General features: G+C 41.1%; 1 protein-coding gene across 3 annotated transcripts in view; it reads right to left on the bottom strand.

The window, feature by feature from the left end:
• The window catches only part of TANC1 (tetratricopeptide repeat, ankyrin repeat and coiled-coil containing 1), a 138879-nt gene that overhangs the window by 90221 nt on the left and 24406 nt on the right, over window positions 1-24252 (bottom strand). The gene's annotated exons all lie outside the window — the stretch shown is intronic.

Below are 24252 nucleotides of genomic sequence, written 5' to 3' on the forward strand. Positions count from 1 at the left end.
ACAACTTTCAATCAGATTGGCCTCCTGAGGACAGCAACACAGTAGTAAGATGGAAAATTTCCATCCACCTCTGTACACAGAGAATCATGGGGACAGCAGAAGGTCCTCCAAAGATAATTCGGCCCTGTCTACTCATTCTCCCTCTTCCTACAGTTCTAAGGAGAGAAGGAAGTATCAAAATAGGTCTGAAAGCAGCATCTTTTAAGTGGCTTGCAACTGCAGGAAGATTCTTTGAGTTCTGTCTGGTGTGCTGGGGCGATGGCCCAGGTGCCCACAGAAAGGGCTCCGAGTGCCGCCTCAGGCACCCGTGCCATAGGTTCGCCACCACTGCTCTACAGTATCGGAGGCCGCTTATATCAGCTAATAATTGGGGAGCTGGACACTGGATCCATGTTTGGATATCGATGACCTATCTCTTGGAACCAATAAATAAGAAAAAAATAAAATAACAAGATTATTATTATCATTAGTGACTAGACAGTGTAATACAAAGACGTATTGACCAGGTACGCATGCTATGAATACCGCCTCGAGGCTCACAGTCCAACTATAGAGGAACCCATGGCTTCACTATTCCTCGATATCACATTTCATTTTGTCCAATGTGCTGTTTAACAAAGGAAATATCCCCTATATCTGCCACAAGGTCAAAGACTGAATTACTGGGGATCATCATATGGAACCATAGAGGACATCTCTGTATAAGGCCGATAAAGTAGGGTTAGTAGTGCCGCACCTCAATCAGTAACAAGCCAACCTTAATTTTTGGTGAAAATTTTCTAACACGCTATGCTATGTCAGGCATTACAAATAAAATCAAATGAGATAAAGCTGCCGATCCCATTTCCATCTACAATTCCCAATAGAGCAAATCCATCCAGACATCGGCAGAGTACACACCGTCTATCCTCGGCCCCCCCCCCCCCCTCCATGCGCCTCTTTCTCTTTTCTATAATTATCTTGCAACAATTTTTTTTTTTTTTTTTTTTTCCTCGGAGAAGGGTGCAGCTTACAAAAAAATAATCTGTATACCACATGCCAGCAGAGTTTCAAGGCTAAAGACGGAGACTTTGAAGTCTTGTGCTTAAGAAAGGATGTTAAAAAAAAAAAGTTGGGTTTTGTTGGCAAAACACCAAAGCTTTAGGGAAAGTAAATAATACAATCAAAACCTTATGGTAAAAATATCTGGTTTATATTATGTCAAGCAAGGGGGTATAGAGAGAACAATGTTAAAGTGAAATAATTTTTCAATGCTTTGTTAAAAAAAAAAATATATATATATTTTTTTTTTACATTTTAAATAAAAATGTATTTTAACATCAGAACTTTAAATTGTACACAGTAAAGGGAATCATGTTGATTGATCGATAAAAACTCGCCATACATGGTATAGTTCTAGAACCCAAAACAATTCTAGAACCATAGAATATTTCTTTATATTTCATCACTTCATAGACTTGGCATTAATATTCTACAAGTATATGATTAAAACATTACTAGGGGCAGCGTGGCCCCACATTACACGGGAGAGGCAGGTGCTGGGCTCGAATTACACAGACGGCCTGTCTTCTATCAGCGAACACCTGCTCCAAATTAACGAGAATTCAACCGCGTCTGGCTTGGCACAGTGACCCGGGCAATGCTGGCAGGGAATTTACCAAACACCTTGAGATTACGTGAAATCTTATTATATAGCAGACACGAGCCCCGAGAATGCCCATACATGGGGTGGCCTGGATACACATGGCCGCACCTGTACTTGCTATTCGTTCTAAAGTATGTATGGATACAGTTCTGCAATGCTACACCGCTGAGCTACACCATGTATGGGCACTTTTAATATTTCTTGATGGCCTATGACAATGATGGCAAACCTTTTAGATGCAGAGTGCCCAAACTACGACCGAAACCGACATATTTTTCGCAAAGTGCCAATTCAACCATTTAAGCAGTAACTTATTACTCCCTGTTCTTTTACATGTTTAAATTGTATAGGCACCTGAGGACACCAATACAGTAGAAATAAGGAGAAGAAGTTTGGATTATCATTATAGCTTCCTTCTAGGGTTCTGGGCTGCCTGGGACTGCAGGAGGCCTTGAGTCCTGTCTGGCGAACTCTGTGTTGGGGTGATGGCCCAGGTGCCCATTGAGAGGGCTCTGTGTGCCACCGCTGGCACCCGTGCCATAGGTTCACCACCACTGGCCTATGACCTTTAATTTGCTTTATACCCGTCAATGGCCAATTACTTACATATAATTTGCTGATTGATGAATCCAATGACATATCATATTATAGGATAGTCCCTGGACTTCAATATCTTTCTTGTCGATAGTTACGTAAAAGTAGAAAATGGACATTGTTAGTCCAAAACGATAGAAAAGGAATGTTCTCCAATGATGGACCACACAAGGTATTACCATCTGGTATCTAGCATTCGGCTCGATAGCTCTGACCATGTCATGTTTAGCTGCTCAGGATCATCTGTGATTACCCCGCAGCCTGGAGCAAGTACATCTGGATGCAACCCCCATACAAGTGAATCAGTGCTTTATCCTGGTGGTAGATGCCCTTTAAGAGTCTAAATGTAAGGCAAACATCATGTGTGAACGCAATCTGAATGGGTCTACAATATTTTAAAGGAATAGGTCATTGTCTGGATGATTAGATTATCCATTGCAGGTGTAATAATAATAATGATAATAATAATTCTTTATTTATATAGCGCACACAGATTACGCAGCGCTGCACAAAGCATGTCAAATTGGTCCCTGTCCCAAAGGGGCTCACAATCTAAACAACCTAACAGTATGTTTTTGGAGTGTGGGAGGAAACCGGAGGACCCACTCAGCCACCATGCTGCCCCAGTTGTGAACAAAGCCCAATATATTAGTTTTGTAGCACCATCCCAAATTTTTCTATTTCCCTTCTACAATCTGTACAGGTTCATGGCCACTCTATACCTGCATATAAATGCTATCAGGACAGACAATGCAGCTCTTTAGTGGGCCGTATGCTAGAACGCTGTCAGGTACGTCTTAGCCTCAGGAAGAATTGCTCCTTTAACTCAATAGCAGGAGCCTTGGCAGAACTCTCTCACACATTATAATTAAAGACGGCGGGAGAAGAGAATTATAATTACAAGAATTCCTGAGGTCCGGACGGGAAAAAAATGAATGGAGGACACAAGTGACAATAAGGCTGGTTCAGCAAGGAGCTCCGAAACGCGTTGTATTATTATGTTTTTATGCCTGGCAACTGCCCATCAGTACAAGGAGAACTGTAATTCATGGGGAGAACACACACTAATCTAATTTAGACTTCCCAAGCCAAACCTGATCTGGTTTTAGGGGACGCACACAACGAAACGACAATAATATAATTTCAGTGAAGTATTTTCCGGGCATTATATGGCTGCCACATGACTGCTGGACCAGTATGATGGGTATTATACATAATTATATTCTAGCCGTCCAGATAAATAATTGGTGGATGCACTGAGAGCAGGAAGGACAAAATTATTTTGTGTACAGTTAAATGCACTGCTGGATATAGACCTTTTTGACCCACCTATGGCATATCCTGGAACAGTACATATAAATATACCGATGATTAATCAGAACCAAAGTAATTTATTCCGAACAAATTTCCAAAAGCAAAGTTTTTACGAAGCCGTTAGGTCAATGCTTTGGCAGAGCAAGAATCCCGTTATCGTGTTCTTAAAGGCCCAGTTCAAATGGCTTTACAATTCTATGTGGAATAACTAAATTAAGTACTTATCTTCAACACTATAGTAACTTTCTAGTGCTGAGCAAAAGTTTTAGACAGGTGTAAAACTACCCTATCAATAATATAATTATTAGTACCCAGCAGCTTGACAACATTCCAAAACATCCAGACAACATCATTAACTATCTGCAGTATAAAGAAGAACAAGGAGTGCTTAAACTGATGATATTGCCCCTACAGAGCCCGGATCAACATGATCCAGTCTATCTGGGATTACATGAAGAGACAGAATGCAACTAAACTTTCATCAAAGTTTATAAATCAACAGAGCAAATGTTAATAGAAAGCTTGGTAATATACTTTTATTTAGAAAATTACGTTCCTCTGTCCTTATTTTTCCCCTGCCTTTCATCTTTATTTTTAAAAAAAATCGACAATCAATATTAAGCAGGGGCACTTACTCATAAGTCCAGGCAGTGTATATTTGTTACTCATGGCCTCCTTCCTTCTAAAATCAACTTTTAAAATTATGCTTATGAGACGGATGGGTTTTGGGGGCGTTACTAGAGTCACTGGCTGTTACAATGAGCAGAACAGGTCTCACCTAACCCCCTTCTCTCTCCCTTCATCCACCTGTGTGATTTAGACACATCAGGAAGACCTTCTCTGTCCATTGTAGCAGCCTGTGAAGCTACAGCACTGAGGGCCTCTGGAAACACCCACCTGAGCCCTTCTAATTAGTTTAATTTTAAAAGTCGATTTTAGAAGGAAAGAGGTCATGGATAACAAATATAAGATTATATAAGATTACCGCCGTCACAGTGCACAGTTTTTAAGTACTTGTTACACAATGAAGGGCAATAGGATTGATAGGAATGTAGGAATCTGGAGTTCGTTTCTTGGGGGCTTTGGAGAGTGTCCATGTATAGGGCCAAAAACACAGGTGCAATACTGAATCCCAGTTTCAGTGATTTCAGTGAACATCAGCTTAAATTCCCAGGTTACACGTGCACAACCACTTCATCCCCTTCCATAGGTCTCTTTGTGATGGTCACCTAGCAATTAATTAAGGGTACAAAAGTCTACCATTCTTGTGTACAGTACGGGTCTAAAGTATAGATTCCAAACATCAGCCTTACAGTGTAAAATACCAAAAATTATGGGAATACTGCCTTATCCTTGGAAGCAATCACATGTTTCTCAGATTCTATACTTAAAAAAGGGAAATTAAACCGAAAAACAAAAGAAAAACCAAAAGCCGGGCTCCTTTTACACATAATAAAACAAAAAAGTAGCTTGTTAAAATTTTATGACAAACAGAACTCAGAGGCTTATGATTTGTGGGTAATTGACATCACAATGGGGCCTGGCTATAAATAAGGGTCTGATGACAGTTCTGCTCAAGTGCCTCCTATCATTAAAACACGACTTGATGATTAGACAGTGAATCATGGGACAAGGATTAAAAGAAATAAAAAGTTCTATGAAAATATAGTTCTAAAATAACCCCATTTCCGAAACAAGCCGAGATGGCCTGAAGCACTGAACATGTTAAGTCAATATCCTGTTTCCTATCTGCAAGTCATCATAAACTTACATGAAAGAACAAAATGTGGAGACTGAGTGGAGTTTTTTTTTAACCCATAAATGGTTAGTGTTTTGGGAAAAAGTATAAACAACAAAAAATGGCCGAACAAAGAAAAAAAATTGTAAAACATGGCCAAGGGAAACACCAATTAGAGGCCGTCGGCTCTGAAAGTTGTCTCTTGGTGAACATATTGTCCATAAGACGTATGGTTCATTGCTTCAACCGGAATGAATGCCAAATTCAACCATAGGTTAAGATTCATAGGACATCGGGGCACGGTCGGCTACAGGTTTAGGTGCCTGGGCGACAGATTCTCAGTAGACCCCTTTGCAGTAAAAATTCAGAAACTAAAATAGTCTCCTGTTCCCTAAAATATTTCCTAGTTTATCATAAAAAACAGATCCTCATGGTTATAATATAAAGTTCCCCCTTACCCCCCAAGGATTTCTTATGTACAGCCTTATGTGGGTCCCCCCAGCAGCTCTGGGCCCTGGCACTTGCCCGGGTATGCCCTCTGCTGGCACCGACCCTGCATCAGGGACATGTGGGGATCAAATACTAATTGTAAAGTTTGAAAAATTGTGGTGCCAATATAAGGGGGGGGGGGGACACCAAAAACCTAATTAGCCTATTGACTAATCTAGAAGGAGATCTACAATGGCAGGATATGTCGGAGGACCTACTTGTTACAGAGGTTAGAAATCCTATATACTATATTTGTAAGGTTGCTTATATGTTATGCTCCTTATTACATTTTCCATTCTAAAAAGAATGGTGAGGCAGAAGTATTAATCCCCAGTATGCGTATGACGCACCACTGGACCAACAAAACCACTGTACAGGTCCATAGGTCATAGCATTATTTTTGTAAGTACATCACTCTTTGCCACAATTATCCATTTACATCCAGGAAATAGAGACATGTCATTGTAGAGGTTGACCGAAAGTGGTTTAGGAAGCAATAATGGAAGAAAAAAACTATGGTAAGTAGTCCCGAAATCGGAATCTTTACAGAGGCGGAAATTGCATTAGAGACTGAATGTAAACAAGGCTTCACATCAGGGTGGACGGATCTCTTAACTTCTTGTACATATGTCCTCAGACATGATATAAGATGTACGGTCTAAATTTTTGAGTTTTAAGATCAAGAGCCAGAGACAAAACATGGTAAAGATACAAAGATCAAGCAAGATCAGTCAATATCAATGATGGTTCTATAAAAATCATGCAAAAAAATAAATAAATAAAATGAAGTTCGTAATTTGAAAATTCTCTCCAAGTGTTCAATGATTACCCCTGTAGACTGCCATTAAAGGGAAGGTTTAAAAACATAGCTGACACCTTCCAAAAACAAAGCCGCACACAATCATGGTTTGTGCAGTTATTACAACTCAGCTTTACAGAGATGGATTGAGCCGAGTTGCAATACTGGCCCAAACCATGCTCAGGTGTGGCGCTGTTTTTGGATGAAAGCAGTTATGTTTTTCAAACTCTGGACAACCCCTTTTAAGAGGAAATTTACCAACAAAATCAAATCAGCACCAAAAACTCTGAATTGTCTCTCCAGTCTAACAGAGCAATAGAAACGTCTGAACCCCACTTTTATTACTACCATTACATAATATAATAATTGTATGTTTATATCTGTGCCCCCTCTCTGTATATTCACTCTATGATAACATAGGTAACCCTCCTAACTTTAAAAAAAATAAATTCTTACATTGTCTTTGCAGAAAAAAAAATCTCGCTATTTTTACAGATTTCCAGTGACTTCTTGTTTTAATAGCAGAGGGTCCCCATCCCTACTGTGCCACTTCCTTTTTAATTCCATAGGCTCAGCAAGTCCAATATCTGCCCTGATAATCTCTCATTCCATTCTTATCATCACTAAAAATACATCCAGACCACACACCGCCCGGGTCTGCTGATAAAAGGGGACCTGGACTATTGCACACACACAGTGACACGGAAAGCAGGCGACTGCCGACTACTGTACAAGTAATGTAAGCAGCAGTTACTCCGAGAGAGACATCATAGAGGACCAGTGTATACATACTAATTGGTTGTATAACTCACAGTAGTTTTATACCTCATAGTATTTAAGTAGTAAAAATTGTTAACAAAAATAAAAAGGGGTAAAGGAGTTTTGCCACGAACAAATCTTAGGTCCTATCCACAGTCCTATCATGCGCGGCCGTCTGCTCCATTAGTCTGACGGAGCAACGAGGTGTTCGACTGAGGTTTCAGAGATGAGACCCCCACAGATCAGCAAGTTAGGCCTAACTTTTGTTCGTATGCAAACCCCTTTAAGTAATATGTCATCCAAAATACTGACCTGCTGTCTTCGACCAAATCAGGTTTGGACTAACCCCAAGTCAAGTTGCACAGAACCAAGCCAACACTGGTTCAGCTTCCTTTCTTCAAGACCAATGTGCATGAATTTAGCATCTATTTTGGATCCGTCTGTCAATTATTTAACAGACAATCCCTACATGAAAGCCCTACATGATTTGGAAGCCTTTTGAGAGTAGCACTCCAATAATAAGCCTTAGTAACAAACAGCTGTGTCTTCTGAACAGAAGCATCTAGAAATATTGGTGTCATTTTAAGGAGGAGAATCTCCACTTTAATATGACACAAGAATTTGAAGTGTGACCACCCAGCTGAAGGCAGCATGGAGGAGGGAGGGAGCTGACAGATGTTATGATTACAAGCATCTACATGGAGAAGAGTAAAAATGGAGAGGAAAGTGTCATTGCTAGACTGGAGAAATTGGGTACAATGATTCTAAAGGCAATACATTCCCAAAGGAATCTAGGATCTGGAGAGCTATGATAATATTCCAGAAAATGAAGATTATACTTGAATATATTAAGCATGATTAACCATTGATCCAGGCACAGAAAACACTGGTAATCTTCTTCTATCCACAGTCTGCTTCCTTCTAAAATAAACTTTTAAACTTTACGAGACAGAAGGGCTCTGGGGAGAGCCTCTCCGTTTTGTAGCATTACAGTCTGTTACAGACTGCAAGGAGCACTTCCCCCCTCACACTGCAGTGCAATTACATCAGGAAGAGGGAGAGGAGTGCTGAGCAAGCAGCGGGGGAGACAGCGTAATAGACTGAAGCTACAGCAAGGAGGATAAGGTCTCTGGTGAAAAAAAAAAGCCGGTCAGACTCATTAGCATATTTGTAAAAGTTGATTTTAGAAGGAAGGAGTCCATAAATAAACACATATAAGACCATTACCACAGTCACAGTGCCTGGATCTATGAGTAAGTGTCCCTGGTTTATCATGATGAATTTTGATGGTAGACTTCCTTTAACACCAATGGGTAATTCCCAGCTGTGTGATTGTAAAGATATTTTTAATACGAGCTGTGATTCGCTATTATACTAAAAAACAAACGTTCTTTAGTTTAATGTAAATTAAGCTCCGGGGAAGGGGCGTAACCAGAGCCCCTTTGAGCCCAAAGGCTGTGGCACATACATGCCCCATTGAGGCCTTCTCCTCCGCCTCCCTGCTCCTACACTCGCTCACCCCTCCCAAAAACATTGCATCTGCAGTGAGGATCTCCACTGTGCTGCCGCAATATTTTCAGCACAGAGCGGGAGGGGAGAGAGCATGGGGAGTAAGTAGCTGGAGGAGAAGGGCTCCGGAGCCCCTGTGCTTAATTTACATAAAAATAAAGATTTTTTTGTTAAGTAAAATACCGGAACACAGCTCTTAATAAACATCTCTCTATAATAACGCTGCCACATTGTCAAAAAGGTTCATCTATTCCACAATCTTTGAACGTTTAACTTACTTATAGGAGACGAATCATTGATGTTCTATGGGAGGGAAACTCATGGAAAGAGGTTTCAAATGAACCCTCAAAAGGGGCCCCCATCTTCACACTTCACAGCTCTCCCATAAATAAACCAATCCCCTAAGGACCACCATTCAATGCCCCTAAATCCTTAGTCTAAATATTTGCCATTTTTCCCCTAAAACATAAAGCTTTGGGCAAGTGTAAAAGTTCATGCGTCGTCTTTCAACTGTTAATTTGTTTACTTAGGATGAGAAATGTTGTTTTTAGGAACGAGAAGTAAAAAAAAAAAATGAAAAAAGGATGGCAGGCGGAGGCTGGAGGCACATGAAGGAGAGCAGAAAGTTCTTCTGTTTATAGAATGTCAAACCTGCTCATGAATCCTGAGAAGGTATTTTACTATTTGCATTATTCCAGGACATCATTAATTTCACATATCAAAAGTAGCAAGAAAATTAAACGTTGATCCTGGCACATTTGGACATGCACTCGTGAGCTTACAATAGGCCCATTTTACTGCTCTGTTAACACAGCAATAATTGGAAAAAATATTTAATGAGTATTATATCATATTTCCATGACAATAAGTCCTCTGTTAGGAGATCACCGATGGAACGATCAAGTTACTCACCAAGAGCCAAGCATCTTCAACAAGTCTTAGAACCAATATCATACAATGTTCCCGTCTTAATCCTCATACATGCGACTCAAAGATGCTAAAACTTTACAGATACAGGCAGTCCCCGGCTTACATACAGGATAGGTTCTGTAGGTTTGTTCTTAAGTTGAATTTGTATGCAAGTCGGAACTGTATAGGTTATAATTGTAACCCTGGACACATTTTTTTTTTTGTCGCTGTGACAATTGGATTTTAAAAATGTTGGGTAGTCATAAGAACCAGGATTAACAATAAATCTTAATTGTAGACACATTTAATAACTGTTACAGCTGTTTATTGTAGCCTGAGAATAAAGTAGAGTACATTACCATTTACCAGTGGTCCGTTTGTAACTAGGGGTCGCCTGTAAGTCGGGTGTTCTTAAGTAGGGGACCGCCTGTACTTTAGGTTTCATTCTTAACCATTTCTTGGGGTAAGATGGTAGTTGTCATTTTAATATGATTTTGTCAGTCTTTTTTATGATAAGGTATGATGGGATAGTGCAAGATGGAACCACCATAAGATCAGAAGACGATCATTGGCCGATATCTCAGGACTCGTATTGAACAGCTAATTTTGCAAAAAGGAAAAAAAAAACCTTTTAACAAATATGAAACAGGGTGCCATAGTCCTCCGTCAAGGTCAGCCTCTAAGATAATTTCCTTAGTTTCAGACTGTGGTGATAAAGTACCAGTATTGTCGGACTCCAGAAAAATTAAAGTAGGGTTTGTGTATAATTTTTGTTCAAATAGGAAAGCCTCCTCCAGCTTCATACAATGGATGTCCTGTATAAATAAGGGGAGCCCTCCAGGGCACTGACACAGCATGACCTGTCACAACACAATCCGGAATTCTCCCAGGGAGAGTCCAAAGCAAACTGTGAAATATCTTCAGGATTTGGTAAGAGCTGAAAGCCTGGAAGCAATTTCAAGGTCCACTCACTAAACAAACACATTTAGTAGAACATATGGAGCCCTCTACCTCCCGGGGATTGACAATCACAAGGTAATCCGTTTGTTAAACCTACTTCTATACCCCCATTATCAACACCTTCATCCTCTCCAGACTAGGAGTTTTTCCCATATTATGGATGAATACATAATAGTCTAAAACCCAGATTTATTAAAGCCCCTGCGCCAGTTTTCTGTCAGATTTTGCATGCACTTTTAAGTGCAAGCTGCTTGCACATGTAAATAAGAAGTGTCGGCACCCCGCTTTGTGTCGTGGCTGCACTAATATTTATGAGGATTTCCGGTGCTCAGTTGGACTGTGCTATACATGTATCATCCAGTGTCCGACAGAAATGTTGCACGTCCTATGTCAGTGGTGGCGAACCTATGGCATGGGTGCCAGAGGCGGCACTCTGAGCCCTTTCTGTGGGCACCCAGGCCATCACCCCAGAATGAAGTTCACCAGACAGAACTCAAAGAATCTGCCTGGAGAATCTTCCTACAATGATAGGTGAATTTGCCCTCCTCCTTTCAACTGGGTTCGTGTCATTGGGAGGCTGAAGGATTGAAAGTTGTCAATGAACAAGGAGAAATACATTACTGCTTAAATTGCTGCGCTGGCACTTTGCAATAAATAAGTGGCTTTTGGTTGAAGTTTGGGCACTGAGGCTCTAAAAGGTTTGCCATCACTGCCCTATGTTAAAGGTGAATCAAAAAAGTTGCTGCACTCTGTTGGGGCAGTGCAGGGGGCACCAGATTCATGAAGAATGTGCCCACAATTCCTAAATCTGGTGCATCCTGCACACTAAACAGATAACTGCACATAGTACAGACTGCACTGTTTTTGATAAAGGTGAACCTAAGACTTGGCTTCTGGCGAGTACTAACAAATAATATTCCCCCATTAATACCTCATTCTGGGAAAGTTTAGGGTTAACCAATTTGTCTGCCATTTCTACCAAATTCAATGTGTTATAAATTGGAACTCAAATCCAAAACTTGCATTTTTTTCAAAAATAATTTCTATATATTTCTAAGCTTCCTTCAGGGTAGGGCTGGCCTCCTCTTTGCATCTTCTATAATAGTATGAATTTCTCTGGAATGTTCTCTATCATTCTTAGAGGAGAATTCCCCTATGCAGGTTGTGATTATTAAAGAGAGATATTGAGGCCGGGTCACGGTCCTGTTGTTACTGGGTGATGACTTTGACGTTACGTTGGCAGAGGGCCAGCTATTCCCATTCATTATTTTTTATTCACATACATGGAAATTCCGAGACCTGAAAGTAGATATTGTGCGATACTCCCCAGTGTAGCCTATAGATATAGTACAGTCAACCTGATAACTATACAGAATTAACAACATTGTTCTTGCTGCTTTTGGGGTTATCTGGGTAATACACTGACCACTCACAGGTTATCTGACAATCAAATGAGAACAAAGATTTACTGAAATAAAAGTGGTGGGCAGAGGGGAGATAGCAACGGAGGACGTCCAGGATAGCAAAACGCGTATTGCTTCCATTTTTTACTCATTCTTTTATACTCCCGTTGTTTTTACCATGCCATTGGTTTTATGAGAATTTCATTCTATACGAAATAAAATATCTTATTGAGAAAAATCTGAGAAGAGTGTCCTGCGCCAATACACTTTTGGGGACACCTTGGAGACTTCACAATCTCCACAAAAATTAGGCGGAGGTGAGAGTCATTAAAACCTATTTGTGCCCAATTAATGGTGGACATGGCCGTTAACTTCTTTAAAGGTCATGTTTACTCAGAGCTGGATCAGTATCCGAATAGATTGATATGGAGCCCAACGAACGTCAGTCAAATATAATGGGGCCTCTTGCGTTCGACACAATGTCTTCTTGGTTTGATACAAACCAATGGAACCAACACCACCAGTTTACTGGGTGGTTTGATCACTTTTAAGGGCAATAGCTGTGTGGCATGAACAGGGCTGCCATCAGGGGGAGTTTAGAGCAACTGTGTTCAGGGGGCCCCAGGGAGAAGGGGCCCCAAGTCACAGAAAATCCTCCTCAGGTACAGGTAACTTACTGTGCATAGGGCCGGATAATTATTCTGTGAGTGGGCTCACAAAATTTACCAGTCAGGTGCCCCACACTTCATAGTGGTGGCCCGGGGCATGTAGAACTATTCTTGCCATCAAAAGGACAGAACTGAAGTGAAACCCCAAATAACCCCATTATAAGTTAAGGGGGTTGAAAGGAGACACCATAGATGGGTCCTAATAGATTGATGGGTTCAGCACAGTGTGAACATTGCCTTAAGTAGATACTGACAGCAATACAATGAAACATATAAAGTTATCTCCTAGCTTAACACATTATATTTATAGACCACACTTGGGCGTATCGTATAATATCTACTTTCAGCTCCTGGAATTTCTATCTATATGAAGAAATAAGAATGAATAGGAATAGCTGGCCCGCTGCCAATGGTCCTCAGGCACTAACAAGACCATCATCAGGTGTCAATAGCTCCTTTTAATAATCAGAGCAGTACAGGGGAGAAATCCACTAACAAAGATAGAGAACATTCCAGAGAAATTCATACCATTATAGAAGCGGGAAGGAAGAATAGGCAATCCCTACCCTGAAGGAAACTCAGAAATACATAGAAAGTGATGGAGAGACAGAATACAGGTTTTGAGGTTGACATTTTTTTATTCTTTGGTTTAGAAAGTCGCAGAATCTGGTATTTTGTCATTAGTGGTATTTATCATACTACAAAGCCCCACCCCTTATGCCACGGCAGATACATCGGGGGGCTTAGACATCCTAATGTATTCAATGGTCGGCTGCTCCATGGCGTAGATTTGCAAAAAAAAAAAAAAAAAGAACATTCAACCTTGTATTCAACCAGTCCGAATCAGTCGGATCGTCCAACAACGGTGCAAAAAAACGGTGCAGCTGTGCCAAAATCCAATCCGATAACTGGTGTAGTATCACGATTCTCAATACCAAAACAATAGTCTAAAAGTGGTTTAATATGAGACATGGCAATATCAATTACAAGGGACAGGTCGAAACGTATTGCAAAAATGACCTAACTGCGATACTGTCACTTCTGCCATAGTTGTTGTAACTTTAAAGGAAATTGATAGACATGACAAGAGAGATCTACATGAAAATGATAAACTCAGAGCTTGCACATTTGACACAGATACTAGAAAATAACACCTATTTATGGGTTTTGCCTCTGGTGACACTGTCTGACATCTGCGTTCTTTTTTTTTCTTACTGTCAGCGGCCGGGAACTAATGACTTTCATGCAGAAGATGAGTCATGGACCTTGCGATACCTCAAAGTTCACACTGACATGCGGAAAGTGAAGGACGGAGACGCGTCACATTCCTGATCAACCCTCAGCTGCGAGCCCCTTCCAGACTGCAACTTCAAAAAGAAAGAAATAGACAAATAATTAAATCGAGGTCCTGCGTGATACACCCATCACATCGCCTCACATCACAAACTCAAAGGCATGATGCCAACTCTGTCTTTTGGCCACCTGCTGTGAAACAGTAGAACTGTAATACAGTACTGTATTCATCCCGTATCACATCTAATAGGACGGGCACTGTACCATGTGGAGCGGCCAAGACAAGAATTGCGATGTTTCTAAATTACATATTAACTTTCCATACAATATGCAAGAGAGAAGTTCTCTCATCTCCCAACACATTCCACGTAACCATTGTTTTTACTGGTACATCCACAAAGAACAAAGCTAAAATAACCCACGTTGCATAATGCCTACATATTCCATAGTAGATAATCATTTTTCTTTCCGCTTATCTTATGTTCTAGTAAATTCTTGCATTCACTATCGAACATCTGTTTGAACATCAACTTTGAATTGTGCTTTTCTTTTGTTATTCCTCTTAGAAACATAAAAATAAAAATAAATCCTGCTTTTTAAAGCAGACACTGATAGCAGTGCAAAACCTATAGAGAACCTGCCAAGTAGATTTGTTCATCTGCAACATCCATGTTGTATAGCGGAACCAAAAGGCATCGCTTCATATTAATGTACGATTCTGTGAGTTCTAGACTACTGGACTCCTCTCCTATAATGAAATGATAAGTTAGACCCACAAATAAAATTTAGACTGACACATTGTGAGCCAGTATGTCATCCTAGTACCCGTCGTATGACACATCGGAATTACTGAGCTGTTCCGGCTTATTCCATTCACAGGAAAGGATAGGTATGAAAGGTCTATACAGGTGCCTGGTGGTCCTATTACCACTGCACCTGGTTAGGAGGTCTTCTTTTAAGCGGTCTAATCCCTGTTTTGGGTGGTTTATTGCAGAACACACTTCCTATAGCACATAAATAAGATAGAGCCATGTAATATTTTGCCCAGCAATTATCTTTCCACCGGGTGGGGGGATGGGGGGGGGGGGGGAATGTAACGTCTATAGAATCTTTTGTATACCAAATGTATCCATAGAGAAGATAAACACATCCATGCAGCCTTATAAACCTGACGATTTGAGAAGCATTTGTTCTCTGTCATGCCAATATGAGACTTTCCCAAATGGAAAGCATCTCCTAAAAATTGTGTGCATTGGCTATTAAAGTCCAGTATTTAGATAAGGTCTTCAAAAGACTGTTCGAAAAAAGAAAAATCCAAGGAAGACGCAGGCCTGGGGCCGGAGGATTCTGTAAAAATCGATTTATGCGAAGAAACACAGAGTACAGCATTGTTTCACTCTGCAAATATTTATCCTTCCTGTTTGATTAGGTTTTTCTTTCTCTGTTTTGGTTTTATCTCGATTATTCGAAGGCCGGTGACTCACCCGCGGAACATTCATCTCAAAAATAGAAGGGGGATTTTTCGATGCACCGCGGTGAAATGTTTATTTTTGAGCTGAAAATGTTTAGATCTTCTACAAGAGCCAGTATGGAGCCCCTGGGAGCTATTTTAGACTGGGATGCGGGGAGATTCTTGCTCTACAATTTATCCTGACGCCAGTCGACATCCTAAAGTTTTTCAAGTCAGCAACCAGAGATTTCGGGTGTGTCGGTTCTTCAAAATAGAGCCAATAAAGTCACAGGCAGCTGCTGCCTGACCATTATAGTACTGCCACAGCTGCTTGTAGAAAGGGAACTCTCACAACAGACAGTAAACTTATTTATTTGGCTACCCCCCCCCCCCACCTCCCTCCCCCTTGGATGGGAGACTTTGCTACTGTGGAGGGGTCGTCAACATTTTTTTCCCTGTAGATTCGCAGATGTTAATAAGTGTAAAGAATAGAAGTATTTTCCCGAATATAATAAGCAGCAGCTGCAGAGAATTCTTTTCTCGGTGGGAATGCTGGTGTCAGGTATGGCTGTGGTTTCATGGGTCATGAAGACAATCACCTTGATTGTTTGCTTTTTATTTTAAGGCGGTCAAAGAAATTACATAGCTGGGTCAGCAGCCGTCAGCTAAGGACCTATTATAAACCTATAGCTTAGCCAAACCTGCGCCTTGTTCAATACATCTTGTAGAAGCTGCTGCCTCTGTGCTACTTATCTCCACATCTAGTATTTTGGAAAAGAAAGAAAAAAAAAAAAAACATCCTCTCTGACCTACTTTCATGTCCGACAGGCCTCCTGGGGCATCTGGTTTACTAGAATATCAAAAGACAGACTTTAGGCACAGTACTTGCTTCAAAGTTTACAGAAGGTGCATTGCTATCTGGCTTTCACGAAACTTGAGTTGGCCTTCCACATCAGATGAACGTTGGTCTAACTGGCTGACATCTGACAGGGGTGTCTGGAAGCTGCTTATTCTCTTCTTTCATTTGCAAACACAGACATACTCAACCAAGGTGCGGATGAATGTGAATCAGAAGGAATAGGTGTCGGTGAACAATCATTTAGTCAATGGTCAAGACGTATAACCACCTTGATGGCCAATGCTCTCAACATAAAGTTCTAGTCTATAAAAGTCTGGACCAACAAACTTGGTGAGTTGTCTAAATCGGCCAGCTTGAAAAAGTCTTAGTTGAACTATAATGCCGTGTTAGGTTGCCTAAAATACCAACTTTTTGCTGAACCAAACTTTACCAGGTTTTGATAGGGTCCTCTCCACAGGTTGCCCCTCTATGAACCACTGCACATAGTTCATTCAAGCTATTCACATCTGAATAGCCACCTTGTTATGTAGTAGGTCATATTTGCACCACTGACCTCGTCTATTTCACAACCATGCTGGTTCTTCAGAAAGTATGGTAACTGGTTAATCACTATGTCAAGGATTTAGTCTCTAAAAGCCATGTCAGACGTGAATGCATGGTCCTGACTTGCACGTGCTGCGGTTCCAGCTCACCAGTTGTGCAATAACTTGCACTATTGTTTTCTTGGTATCTCAGACTTGAGGCCCTCTGTTATAACCTGTGCAAACAATGCTGCTCCGGGGAGGGGGCTTATCATGTGTTTACATGTCCAATAATAATTTCCTTGCTTGGGCTTTTCACAATGCTCCATAATTAATCATGTTAGAGGAGGTCATGGGGAGCCGTGTAGACAATCTGTATATACAGGCGCATTTCATTTTTCATTCTGCATATTCTTACCTTGGTGTTTGCACACATCTTGTCTGAAATGTGTACATAAACTATGATGTATGTATGTATAGAGGGATTTTCCATGTGAAAGTATTTGGTCATAAAAAGTTGTGTGGTAGAAGCTATTCTGAAAATGATGTAGCCCTGAAGTAGAATTAAAAAAATTTTTTGGTCTACCAATGTCTTCACTTGCCCAGATTGGCAGATATTGTAGTTATCTCGAGGAGATAACCAGGTTAGATGAATTTCCCTAAACTTGAAAATCTACTTAAAAAGTTAGGTTCAAGCAGCAAATTCCTACGTATATGCCTTACATGGGCACTTGGATTTGTCCTCTTCAGTCTTTAACTCTGAAGGTCTCTCCCTCTAGATTCAGTTGGAGGCCCCATCTACTTGGGGTTCTTCTGCTCTCCTTGTTTGTGGGTTTTCTCCAGGTGGTCTGGACTCTTTCCAAAGAATTAACAACATTCTGGAAAAACCTTGCTGAAGTTCAATGCTCACAACTGCCACCAGTGAGAACTTGTGGGGGTGCATAGCAGGTGTGAAAACAGAAAAGTTAAACTTAACCTCTAAGTCAATGACCATTTATGGCCAGCATAAGTAGTGATGAAAAAAAGACGGATCTCTACTCTACCTGTTTAGCTAAATAAAATTATAAAACATGGTTTGCCTGGTGGTCACCTAGTCATAGTTGCCCAACCATTCCAAGAAAAATAGATATTGGCATGGTAAGATTGGACACAATGTAGACCTTTTCTTTCTGTAATTACCATATGAAGCATGCATTTGTGCGGGAGTCAGAAGAGATGGCGGTAAGCTACTGTAATTTATCCAATAATAAGAGTCATTAATTATGTATGACCAGCTTCATGAATGGTGTACCTCCCAACATGCACTGCAGCAATATGGCGGCCTAGGTAAACAGTCGACAGGTTCTAAGCAACATACAGGAGAGTTCTTAATGCCTCCTTAAAGACCTAAAGTAATGTCACGTCACATTATATGGAGCATTAATCTGTAAGAAAATCCTCAGTACTGAGACCCCGCTTTATAGTCAAGCCAGAACCTCAATGAGATTTAAGAACTTCTTTCTGATGTGAGATTGGTTACATAGAACGTTGTGAACCATCATCAAGTGCTGCCAAATTAGCAGATGTTCCTTGCACCATATGTATTAGTGAGTACTAACTGATTAAATGTATAACAGACACACCAGATGTTCTGGAAAATTGAGATGTTTTCAGTGGCTGTTTCTGTGCGGACACATATTTCTCAATCACTCCTAGTATTCAAATAGCTTTTTGAGCCTGTAGGACGTGGAAATTAAATTCTGAACGGGAATCGGAAATCAGAGTTTTTGATGCTCAATATCAGAAAGGACCATGTGTCCTGGAGAATTGTATGGTGATATACATGTATGTAACCAGGGATACAATTACAGAGGTTATCTCATGAAGATAATCCCTGGTCCATATACTCTATTAGGGCATATGGATTGAATGTAGGGGAACGGAGATATGCTATGAATTTGTGGTTTTCAGTCTGTAGGACATCACCTATAAACCCACCAGGTGCGATTTTTCTAAGGCCTAGTTTACACCTGCGCTGGGGCTATAATTTATACGCTCCGTTTTTGGAAACGTAAACGGAAAACAGAAGGTGAACAGATAGACTTTTGCGTTTGGAAGGTTCCATAATTTATGGCGTAACAAAGACACAGACCCACAATAACGTGCAGTTTGCATTACTATCATTCAGCAGGTGATGCATTCATGAAGACCGAATCCTGGTCTTCATGAATCTGTGCCGAAAATGTGTGCACCAGATTTTTTTCTGGTGCACTCAGTTCAAGGGGCGTGCGCCATATTTCTGTCAGACTTACTGACATAAAATGTGGCAGCCGGTGGAAGTACGCACTGGAAATCCCCTTTCTGTGATGCACATTGTGCCGGTATTGTGCTGCACTAACACTTCATAAATACATATGCAACTAGTTTGCATATGTATTTATGTGCAGAATTCTGGCGTACACTGCTTAGTAAATGTGCCCCACAGTCTGTTTCAATATTTTTTCCCGTTTTCTTTATCAGATTGGCAGCAGGCGCCTGTCAACCCCATTAGATTAGATAAGATGTTTGAATCGTTTGCAGTGCTCTAATAGACTGTGATGTCAAAACCATTCCCTCAATTGACTTTTTGAATCTCCGTACCAGTAATAATGAGTGAAATGAACTGAGCTGCAATACCAAGCTCAGCCACTGCACAACGGACAGCACTGTGGTTGGTAAGTTTTGAAGAAGCCACAGCAATATTCTGATCTCTTCAAAATCCTGATTGATGAAGGTGCCAGGCTCCAGATCTTATACCGATCCTAAGGATAGTTGATCTGATCAATAAAAAAAATAATTACCAAAATACCTCTTTAACACCATTGGGCAAGATATCAAAATTGAAACACCATTGTGGTCCCAATGGTATTATTTCAGTTACAAACATAACTACATTGGAGTAGGCACCATCGAGGTTCAGATCTTGGCATACATTTCCAATCATTCCAATACAAAATGACGGCAGAAATGCTGTCACCTCTCAACCGCCGGCCAAGACTGGCTCCTTCCCAGTATAAATGAGGCTTTTTATGTCAGATCTGATGCCTTATTAGTCAAATAGGTTTCCATGTAGCACTGGTTAAGGACAGCTTAATTGGCCTTCTAACATCATCCATGTCAGTGTAATTAGGTCAGGACTTAACACAACTTCTCAGGCTAATTTTGGCAAACGCATTGGACTGTGACCAATAGACTGTTCTGTTAAAGTTATTAACCTTCTCTGGGATCATGCATTCTTAGTTTTCTTTCCAACTGCATTAATGGTGAAATCTAATTTCAGAAAAATCACTTTCACATGCAAAAACAGCAGCCCCCATTTATGTCGAAGAAAAAAAACAAATACTGGTGAACATGAAAGATCCCTTTAACTATAGGTGACCTATAACAACCTAGTGAAGGGGGAAAAAAGACAAGGAGAAGATTGCACTTAAAGTGCCCATGTACAGGGACCTTAATAGAATTTTATGCGTGGCTCTACCTTGCCCGGCTCCTGTCCTTTGCCCAGCCCCAGGTCAGCTCCTGCCCGGCCCTAGCCCAACTTTGGCCCTAGCCCGGCTCCTGTCTGGCCCTAGCCCAGATCCTGCCCTTGCCCGGCTGCTGTGGAGACTTACACTACCGACGGATCATGCAAATCCTGTTCGGAAACAAGACTGTGGAAGCCAGAGATTGGCACGGAAGTCAATTGCCCAATGGATATCACATCATTACCGAAAATTGTCCTTTATGGAAGCTCCCCGCAGGAGCCAGAAATGCCCTCGAAGAAGTAAATTTTTTATTTTTTTTTCTACAGTGGTTTTTCCCTTCCTTAACCGGCATCAAGTAATTACCATGCTGCGCCACATTACATTGTCATATGAAAATTCACTCCACCTAGTACCGAGATCGGGGACACTGTTCATCTAGTCATCCAATCACTGCGCTAAATGACGTCCAGTAAGGTGTTATGACCCGATATCGTCCATCACAGCCAAATCTTCAGTAATGACTGCAGGACTAGATGAAGCAGTGCCCCGCCCCTGTGACTAGTTAAGTAAATTTACATATGAATATTTTAAATGGTCTTACCTTAACATTAACAGAACTTAGCAGGTTTGGATCCCTAAACTCCAGCAGCATAAAGAACTCCTTTTGGTGTGGCAGGTTCCCCATAAGATACTTAAAGAACTTTAACATCCTCAAGTTAAACAGAACCTGTTTTTATTGAACCGCAAAGAAACAATCAAAGCCCTGACCTCTGAACTGCGGATCCCACACATCAAACAAACTTTCCAGCGGAGCTAACAAGTTACAGATTCTGCAAGGAAATTCCAATTAAGTTGGAAAAAAAGCCAATTTAGGAAAACCTTCCCTCTGCAGAACTTGATGACGGAGTCAGAACTCAAGCGTCAGGAGTTACCATGATGTACAAAGAGTTAAACAACAATCCCAGCCCTGCTACATCTCTTTCGGTCCATGTTTTTACAAGGTATCTAGATGTAGCCACCGTGTGCGGCTTTCACTATGGCGTCACCAGGTCAGGAGAAATGCAAACAACTGGTTGTAGATTGTATCAGAAGCCAAGAATTTTCCTTACATACCGTACAATGTACGACACTCCAGACGTATCCAAATTACATAAATAGGCTCAGCGAGGCTCCTTTCTCTCGGAGACAGGTTTACGGGGCATTTGTCTGCAGACAAGACCCATGAAACGAGAATCCACTGGTTTAGTTTAACCACCAAATGGCACTCAGGGCAAGGCCTAGTTACCAACTATGACCCCGATGCCACCACGTGTGTCTTTTTGCACCTGCCTAAAGGAGTTGGGTGCATTGACCACAAGAGAGTTTGTTCCAAATGACGCGTTCCATGCGCAGGCTGATCTACCAGACCGAACCAACAACTGCTGAACTAGACTCCGTTCAATAATAACATGTACAATTACTGAACATCGCATTGAAAAGATCCCAAGCACCAGTGCAGCAGTACATTGAAGAGATCTCACACACCAGGACACCAAGTCCAGTTACATTCCTGGAATATGAATCCATACATCACAGTGCTGCTGCTACACACACACTCTAAGGCAGTGATGGCAAACCTTTTAGACACAGAGTGCCCAAACTACAACCAAAACCTACGTATTTTTTCGCAAAGTGCCGATGCGTCAATTTAAGCAGTAACTTATAACTCCCTACTCTGTCACATTTTTAAATTGTATAGGCACCTGAGGACACCAGTACAGTAGAAAGAAGGTGTAGATCATTGTAGCTTCATTTTAGGGTCTTGGGCTGCCTTAGACTGCAAGAGGCCTTGAGTCTGGTCTGGCGAACTCTGCGCTGGGGTGATGGTGCAGGTGCCCATAGAGAGGGAACCTCTGGCACCCGTGCCATAGGTTCGCCACCATTGCTCTAAGGTTTCATAGATCTCAGGAGCAATACTTAACATTGGTTTGCAGCTTTGTATAGTCAAAACTGCTGGTAGACTCCCAAATCTTTGCAGATACCCTTAAAGGAATTATACAAGCAGGATTAAAGATTGTAAACGAAGCACACTTACATGCTGGTATGTGGCCACTCTGACAGGAGCCACTCCTCTTTTAGCTCTATATTTACTTGTTTTAACAAAAAATGCCTTCAAAATTATGCAAATGAGCCAGAGGGGTCTCAAAAGCTTTTTTTTTCCAAAAACAAGGGAAGAAGAGCGGATCCTGCCAAAGTGGGTGCACACCAGCATGTAAGTGTGCTTGGTTTATAATCCTTCATCCTGGTGGTAGATTTCCATTAAACAAGTCCAAACTTTGCAGGCTTTGCCAACTATAGATGCATTTTAACACACAAGGAGTTTTATCAACCAGTGACATTAATCCCCTTTCAGCAGATTTGGGGATAAGTGTTTGATCACTAGGGTCCAGCGGTCAGGAAACCAGGAATCTAACATTGAATAGAGTGCCGGTGCACATGCTCAGCCATCACTCCAAGCAAGGGAATGAGTCACATAGAAGTGGACTGTGTAGTGGCCAACTCTGTATTCATGTGGAGGAGCTGGAGGCGCTTGTGGACCTTTGTTTAGATTTGATAGAACTGATAATCAGGAACTATATTTCCCAACATTTCTTGATATGCCGATTCCCCTACTTCAGGGAGATACTGCATACTGCTGCATCCTGTGATCCTTTGTCTGACTTTTGCCATATAATAATTACCATTTCATGACTTCATGGAGTAAAAATAGAAAATATGCACAACCAAGAGCTATGGTAATGGATACCATAACAAAAAGTAGCTATTTCGGTCACTAGGAATTGAAGATTTGCAGGCAGAAAAAAATGTGTGCTAAAAAAAAAAAATTAAAAAAAATTAAAAAAAATTAAAAAACACAGGCAAAAACTTCATTCTTCAAAAAAAAAAAAACATACTGTACGGTTATATAAAAGAGTGGCCTTAATACCTTACAGGCCTGGGGAAAACTGTTCCCTTATGAGGTCACTCGTCAATCACAAATGAAACTTTAAGAACTTTGAGACTTCTGAAGTAAAATCTGTCAATCAACACTTTACCAGGCATCACTATGATGGACATTACAACTTCCTGAGAGGTTTGGAAAAATTCCAATGACATCAGCGGCCTAGAATGAGGGCCCCAATTGCTCTCCGGATCCAGTCATACACCACCTGCATATGATCCAGCCACTGTCTATAGTCTATAAATGTCATATACAGACACTATATATTTATTATACATCAGCGGTCCACAAATACTTGGCTCAGGGCCAATACCAGGCCATGGAGCAAAATTTAGGATTATTGGGTCAGCCACGTAAAAGTCTGTCCCGGCCCTTTACAATATGCCCTTGTACGGCTCTGATGCATCTGACACTTCCCACTACCACCCGCCATGGGCACCTCAAGCCAGTGCGAAACATCCTGTCTAATGGTGTGGAGAAGACGCCCAGGAACTGCAAATAGTGGAGCTGTGCAGGTGCTTAGGTCAAAGGAAAGGGGGGGCTGATTGAGCGACTTATTTTTTAAGACAATTGTGTTGAAAAGTAGTGGGATGTCCAATGGTCCAAATGTGTCGGACTGCAGCGACATATAGTAGGATCTGATCAAGAACTCATACAGTTAGTTGGACACTTCAGGAGACGTAGTGCTAGATCCCAAGACCTTTATCTCGTACCAATTAGGAATAATAACAGCAGCAGGATTGGAGTTAGCTACTTGCTAGCAAGTTTACTAATGTGTGTATGTGAACTCTGAACCACCTCTAACAATTGAGCATGTGTGACTGCGAGCCATAGAGAGGTTGAGCAATATGTACCACCAACTGCGTGACTGCTAATTATA

The sequence above is a fragment of the Engystomops pustulosus genome, chromosome 8 (genome assembly GCF_040894005.1).
Source record: "Engystomops pustulosus chromosome 8, aEngPut4.maternal, whole genome shotgun sequence".
NCBI classification, from domain to species: domain Eukaryota; kingdom Metazoa; phylum Chordata; class Amphibia; order Anura; family Leptodactylidae; genus Engystomops; species Engystomops pustulosus.